Source organism: Pleurodeles waltl, chromosome 3_1 (genome assembly GCF_031143425.1).
Source record: "Pleurodeles waltl isolate 20211129_DDA chromosome 3_1, aPleWal1.hap1.20221129, whole genome shotgun sequence".
In the NCBI taxonomy this organism is placed as follows: domain Eukaryota; kingdom Metazoa; phylum Chordata; class Amphibia; order Caudata; family Salamandridae; genus Pleurodeles; species Pleurodeles waltl.
The window spans coordinates 478,301,499-478,308,795 of NC_090440.1; positions in this window are offsets into that span (position 1 = coordinate 478,301,499).

A 7,297-nucleotide genomic window follows, 5' to 3' on the forward strand; every position below is an offset into this window, starting at 1 on the left:
TTCACAGATGTGGGTCCCACTGTGTGACATCTGCAGTGCTTCCTCATGGACTAGAGCTGTGTGACATAGGTATGTTGACATTACAATTGTAAGAGCATTTTGTCACTGTAATTGCTAATACACTATTTCGAAATCACAGACTGACTCCAGATTGTTTTGTGCTTTAAGTGTGTTTATTTAAGTGCTCAGTATTGGAGGGGGTTGTAAAATGGTGAGGGGTGATTGTGGAGGAATGTCCACGGCAGAGTCCAGTCTATTAGTCTCACAGGTGCATTGCCCAAATGAGCATAGGAAGTGGAGCTGGGGCAGTTTGAGGATGGGCAGGGTGACAAAGTGGGACAGAAAGATGACATTCAGGGTGGTCTCATTTCTTGGCGGGGGTCTTGGCATCGTTCGCTGTCTTTGTCCTGGATCTCAGGGACCGTTTGTGGGGTGGTTCTCCCTCTGCAGGTGGTGGGGTGCTGGTGTGGTGGTCCTTTGGCAGGGCATCCTGTCCACTAGCGCCGGCGGAGGTGGTGGGCAGTTCATCGTCCATGCTAGTGTCAGGGGCCCCTTGTTGTGCCACAGTGTCCCTCCTGGTGTTGAGTACTTCCTTCAGCACCCCTACGATGGTGTCCAGGGTGGAATTGATGGTTCTGAGTTCCTCCCTGAAGCCCAAATACTGTTCCTCCTGCAGGCGCTGGGTCTCCTGAAAGTTGGCCAGTACCGTTGACATCGCCTCCTGGGAGTGGTGGTAGGCTCCCATAATGGAGGAGAGGGCCTCGTGGAGAGTGGGTTCCCTTGGCCTGTCCTCCCCCTGTCGCACAGCAGCCCTCCCAGTTCCCCTGTGTTCCTGGGCCTCCGTCCACTGGACCGTGTGCCCAATACCACTGCCCCCAGGTCCCTGTTGTTGTTGAGGTGGTGGGTTAGCCTGGGTTCCCTGCAGTGGTGGACACACAGCTGCTTGACGTGTCCTGGGGACAGAGGTATGGGCCCGCTGGGTGGGTGCTGTGCTGGTGTTTCCAGAGGGTGGAAGCTCTGTAGTGGCCTGTGACTGTGTGATGGGAACCGACTGTCCCGAGGTCTCCGATGGGCCGGGCTGGTCATCTAGATCCAGTTGGACAGAGCTGCTGTCATCACTGTGGGCCTCTTCTGTTGGTGGTGTGGACATGTGTGGACCCTCCTGTCCAGTGACGTTGGGTAGGGGTCCTGCAGGGGTATAAAAGGATGTTTATTACATCTGTGTGTGCCATGGTGTGCAAAGGGTGGGTGAGCCTGTACCCCAGTGCTTGCATTCCTGTGTGGGACCTTGTGTGATGATGGTTTAGGGGGGTGTATGGTTATGAGCGGTGGGCATGCTTTGGTGATGGGTGTCCATGCTTTGGTGTTGCATGCAGGGCTTGGTGTTGCGATGGGTGGTTTGTGAAATTGGGACATTTGTGAGGAGTTGGAGTGATGGGGGTATGTGATGGCATGCAGGTAGGGTGGGGGATGTAATAGTTAAGATTTGACTTACCAGAGTCCATTCCTCCATTTACTCCTGCGAGGCCCTCAGGATGCAGAATCGCCAAGACCTGCTCCTCCCATGTTGTTAGTTGTGGGGGAGGAAGTGGGGGTCCGCCGCCAGTACGCTGAACCGCAAGGTGGTGTCTTGAAACCACAGAACGCACCTTCCCCCGTAGGTTGTTCCACCTCTTGCTGATGTCCTCCCGATTTCTTGGGTGCTGTCCCACTGCGTTGACCCTGTCCACTATTCTTCGTCATAGCTCCATCTTCCTAGCTATGGAGGTGTGCTTCACCTGTGCTCCGAATAGCTGCGGCTCTACCCGGACGATTTCCTCCACCATGACCGTGAGCTCCTCCTCCGAGAACCTGGGGTGTGTTTGCCGTGCCATGGGGTGGTGTGGGTGATGTGTGGGGTGGTGTGTGTGGTGATAAGTGTGCTGATATGTAGTGGTGTGTTGTGTGAGGTGTGTGAAGTTATGTGGGTGATGGTGTTGTGTGCCTGTGGATGCTTAGTAGTAGTTTGTAGTGTCTCTCTCTGGCCTTCTTTCGGTATTTTTGTCGTAGGGGTTTCTGGGTGATGTGGGTGTGTGTTTTATATTGTATTGGGTGTGTGGGAGTGGTGTGTGTATGTGTATCAGGTATGTGTATTTTTAATTGTCCAATGTGGCTGTGTTTTGTAAACGTGTGTGTATTTTGAGCGCGGCGGTGTGTACCGCCAATGGGATACCGCGGTTGAAAGACCGCCGCGTGGATTCGTGTGTTGTGATAGTGTGGGCGTATTTCTGTGGCCGTGATGGTGGAGGATTTGTTTTCGACAGTTTATCACTGACCTTTGGTGGGGCGGACTTGTGTGGGTGTCTGAATTTTGGCGGACTCCGTGCTGTGGGTCATAATAGCTGTGGCGGATTTCCGCGGCCGCGGCAGTGTGTTGGTGGTCTTCTGCACGGCAGTGAGCAGCTTTTACCGCCAATGTTGTAATGAGGGCCTACATGTAGATTTTCTCTACTATGTGGTGTCTCCTGCAGACTCCTGCAGCAGTGTTCTGTTGTTCCCACTCCAACTTAGCTGCTCCATCATTGGGGACATCAACCTGTTCATCCCAGGGAACATTTGTTCTGACACAGATGTTGTGGAGGATTGCACATGCCAGTATGATTTTGCAAACCAGTGGTGGAGCATACAAGAGAATTCCTCCTGTCAGGGCCAGGCACCTGAAACTTAATTTCAGAAACCCAACTGTCCTCTCCACCACATTGCATGCTCTACTGTGCCCTTTGTTGCAGGCACGCTTTTCCATCATTGTGGGATTGCAAATGGAGTCATTACCCATGGCAGTATGCCATAACCATGGTCAGCTGCAAAGGAATGAGAGAAGATGTGTTGGTAAAGCTTTATGCTGGTTTGGAATATACCATGGCAGTTGTTAGTTGTAGGTGGAGTGGTGACTCAGACTTGCTTTCGGTATAGTATATGTTCCTCTTCTTGTGAAATGGTTTCATTGGACTGTGTTGAGGGACATGACAATCTTGGGAGATGGCTCAAAGACCTGGGAGGTCCCACCATGGAAAGCTTGGAGAAAAACAGGTTGTGATCTCCACAGTGGTGCCAGCATTGGCACTGCCACGATTGATCACTGCTTTTCAAACTGCCGCTGCCACAGGATCTTGGATCCTGGTGGTTGCGGTGGTCTTGTGGCAGTCCGTCCTCGTAATCTGGTGCTCAGACCACCGAGGAGGCGGCGGTCGGACCACCACCACGGGTACAGTGGTCCCAGGACCGGTATACTTGTAATCAGGTCTTAAAACATTGAAACTAGCATTCCTAGGAAGCACTCCCAGAAACTGGAATTCCATGCCTCCTGATAGCACTGCAGGAAAATTCCAACCTCCAAAACAGTCTGTTTTTCAGATCCCTCTTTTAGCTAGAAGTTTTATAGGTTGCTAGATATGATCCAAATATAAAAATGTGTCCATCAACCATGCTAACTCACAGGTTTAAATCCTTTAAAAAATGTTTATTATGTTTATCATGCAGGCATTTGACTGTGGGAACATTACTTGAGAATATGATTGTTAGAAATGGGGTATCTAGTTGGCAGTGGTTTGCACCCTGTCCAAGTAGGGACCCTCACTAGTCAGGATAAGGAAGTCATCCAGCTAAGATAATCCCAGCTCCCCTTGGTGTCCTGGCTCAAGCAGTTATTCTTATATGAGACTTAGGGCCATATGTACGAACACATTTTCCCATAGACACAAAATGGGTAAAACCCTTTGCTACATCTGGCCTTAATGTGTAAAGTATGTGTACATACACATAACATAGTGCAAACACCACAAAGGTACTTCACACCAGTTTAGAAAAATAGCCAATATTTATCTGAGTAAAAAAAGACCAAGACAGCATAAATCAAGTAAAGATAAGAATTTTCAAAGATTAAATCTTAGTATAGTGCTCAGAAACGCAATTGCTCCAATGGGGACCATCACAGGGCCTTGAAGGAGTCACTACCAACACTTGCGAGGGACTACGGAGTTGCACTGACCCTTAGTACAGTACCTTGGAAAACAATGAGGAAACAAAGACATTGCACAGAGTCAGGGAGGTGAGGCGTCGCTGGAGCTGGAGCGACATCTGTTCCTTAATGCAAACAGGGAGGTAAGGCATCAATTCCTTACTGCTAGCCAGGAGAGGTGAGTCATCGGTTCCTTATGGGTGAAGGGGAGGGGATAAAGCATTGGTGGTGAGGCACTGGATCCTTACAACACGGCAGCGTCGATGAATCCAGCAGGTCAAGGTGTGAGGTGTTAACTTTGCAGTGTCACTGTCACACCACAGAGGAACAGGTGCGGCGGTGGAATAGGACTTGGGTGTCACAGACATCAGTGACGCAGCACTTGGGACTAACGCTGTGGCTGGACTTCAGAGGTGAGGCTCGGTGTCAGGCCTGTGTTACAGGTCATGGTTGTTGCACTTAGCAGGGACACTGGTTCCAGTACAGGCTGCCGCACAGAGTCAGGCAGCAGCGCTGGCTCTGGTGTTGATGTGCTTAGTTTCTTCTGGGTTACACCAGAGCACACTTCTAAGGGTCCAGGAACCGGATTTGGCACAACTTGGCAAGTAAGGATTCTCAGCAAGAGACCACAGGCGCTGGCAGGTGAAGTCTTTGATGGCCCTGAGACTTCTTAACAGGAGATAAGCTCTGATCAAGCCCTTTGAGAACCTTGGAAAGCAGGATGTAGAAAGTCAAGTCCGGTCCTTTCACTCGCAGGACAGAAGCATCAAGCAGCAGGCCAACACAACAAAGCTACAGGCAGAGTGGCAATCCCTTCTACAGCATTCATCTCTTCTTCCTGGCAGCATGTCCTTAGTCCAGATGTGTTCTAACTATTTGGCGTCAAAATCCAGTACATATACACATTTCTGTCTATGAAGTAGGCAAACTTCAAAGAAAAGTCTTTGTAGTGCACAAGACCCTGTCTTTCCCTGTCCAGGCCCGGCCCCAGACACACTCCAGGGAGTTGGAGACTGCTTTGTGTAAGAACAGGTACAGCCCTATTCCGGTACTAATGTCAGCTCCTTCCATCACTCTAGCTCAGAAAGACCCATCAGGCTGGTGATGGGCCATCAGGACAAGCAGAACACACCTCAGCTCTCTTGGTGTGACTGTCTAGAGTGAATGCACAAACAGCCCAACTGACATCCTGACCAGAGATGTATTCCACAGACAGGTAGAGGCACAGAATGGTTAAGCAGGAAAATTCCCACTTTCTAAAAGTGACATTTTCAAACCTACACTTCAAAAACCAACTTCACCAAAGCATCTATTTATAAATTGTGAGTTCATTGATCCCAAACGCCATATTTCTATCTGATCCCAACGGGAAATTACAATTAAAAGATATTTCAAGGCTATCCCGATGTTACCATAATCGAGAAAAGGGTCTTGCAATGGTGAAAAACATTTTTTTTTGTTATTGCATTAATTAATAGATACAACCAAACAGATCACTCCCTGACACGACAGCCACAAGACACAGTTGGCACAACTGAATTAGTGAGCCTAGCCTCAACGTGGTACAAGTAGTTTTTTGTCCAAGAAGCCTGCCTTTCACTCTCCACACAGACCACCCACACAAGGAGTGGGCCCCTGGGCTGCTCTACAAACTGTGGGATGAAATAAATCAGACCTGTGCAGTGTTGTCTTTAGAAGCATAATGAAAGGAAAGGAGAGAGAGGGAAAAAGGGGGGTGAAGGTCCACGCAGCAACTACATCTCCCTTACAGAGGGGGAGTGGCATCTCCTCGACCTGGCAGGGGGAGTCATCGTCTGTTTCAGTCCAAGAGCTGGGCGATAGCACTCTAGTACCTCCTCACAGCCTACACACACGGAGAGACTGCAAGGGGGCCCATATGTCTAGTGGCCCGGAATCTGCCGGCATCAGCTCCCAATAAATCATTAATTGTTCCTGGCAGGGCGCAGCATCACTCAGCCATTCTCTGTAACAGGGTATGTTTCCTCCCCCAGCACATTGCCACTCTGCGCTTAGACAGCAGGATCAGAGGCCCCACCAGCTACTTGCTATCAGGGGGTACCACCTTAACATATCCCAATAGGGCAATCTTGGGGGAATGCAGCACTGCCAGCCCAACCATCTCCCCAATTGCCCAGAGCACCTCTGACCAGTAACCCTGCAGCGCCCCACAGCTCTACGCCAGGTGTAGAAAATCTGCCTTAGGAGCTGAGCATCTTTCACATCTGCCATCAGATCGAATGCCGATTTTCCTCAGTCTGCTCGGCGTGTAGTACTCTCGATGCAAGAAGTTAAAATGTATGATTATAATTAGGGGAAAGTTCTTGATTTTGCGCACAGCAGTACCACCACATCTTGTCCGGAAAAGGTCTCACCCACATCCACCTCCCAGTGAGTTATGGCCCGGACCTCACAGGAGCCACAGTCGTCTGCATGCAAACATAAAGGCCTGTAATGAGTCTACGCAGAGACAGCGCTCTGTACATAAGCTAGAGCGCACAGCACACCGTGGGCATCTCAGGGAAGCAGGGGTACCATACCCGCAAAATAGCCAGAATTCTGAGGAAGAATGAGTGATTTAGCACTGTATTGTGGCGTCAAGCATGGCGTCTGACGAGATAAACAACCCCCCCACCCAGGAAACCAAGCCCCCAAGGTGGTCATATTCAATTTGCGCAAGCGTTCACAAAACTGTCATTCCTCCGATCTCAGCAGATCCACGATGTCCCGCACAGGCATCAAAGGCGCAAAGAGCTCTCCAACCCCCATCTGCCTCAGGAGCACCCTCCAAGCCTACGCCTTACACTCCACAGTATCTATCCTCCCCGATCTCGGCCCCGCGGTCTACCAATCACCCCAGGCATCCCCCCCAAGGCCTGACCGAATCAGATTCCGGAGCCAGATGTTGCAGGTATCTGGTAGGGTGCATCCAGAAATGTGCAAAATGGGCCTGTGCATAATTACAATAAAGTTCCAAATCCAGGGCTGCCAGGCTACCCAGTTTAAACGGTAGCGTCAGTTGTTCCCATGAGATTCTGGGCTGTTTACCTTCCCGGGCAAGAGCTATGAGTAAAGAATTGAGTCTTTTCAAGAAGCTAGAAGTGAGGACGAGGGGTATGTTAACGAATAGGTAAAGGAATTTGGGCAGAATCACCATCTGAGCTATTGCAATACGGCCTGTCAGTGAAAGTGGCAGGGAGCGCCAGGCCACCACCCTGTCTTCCAGCCACATGACGGCCTTACCATAATTGGTCAACCGCAGCTCATCTGTCTCCCTACTAA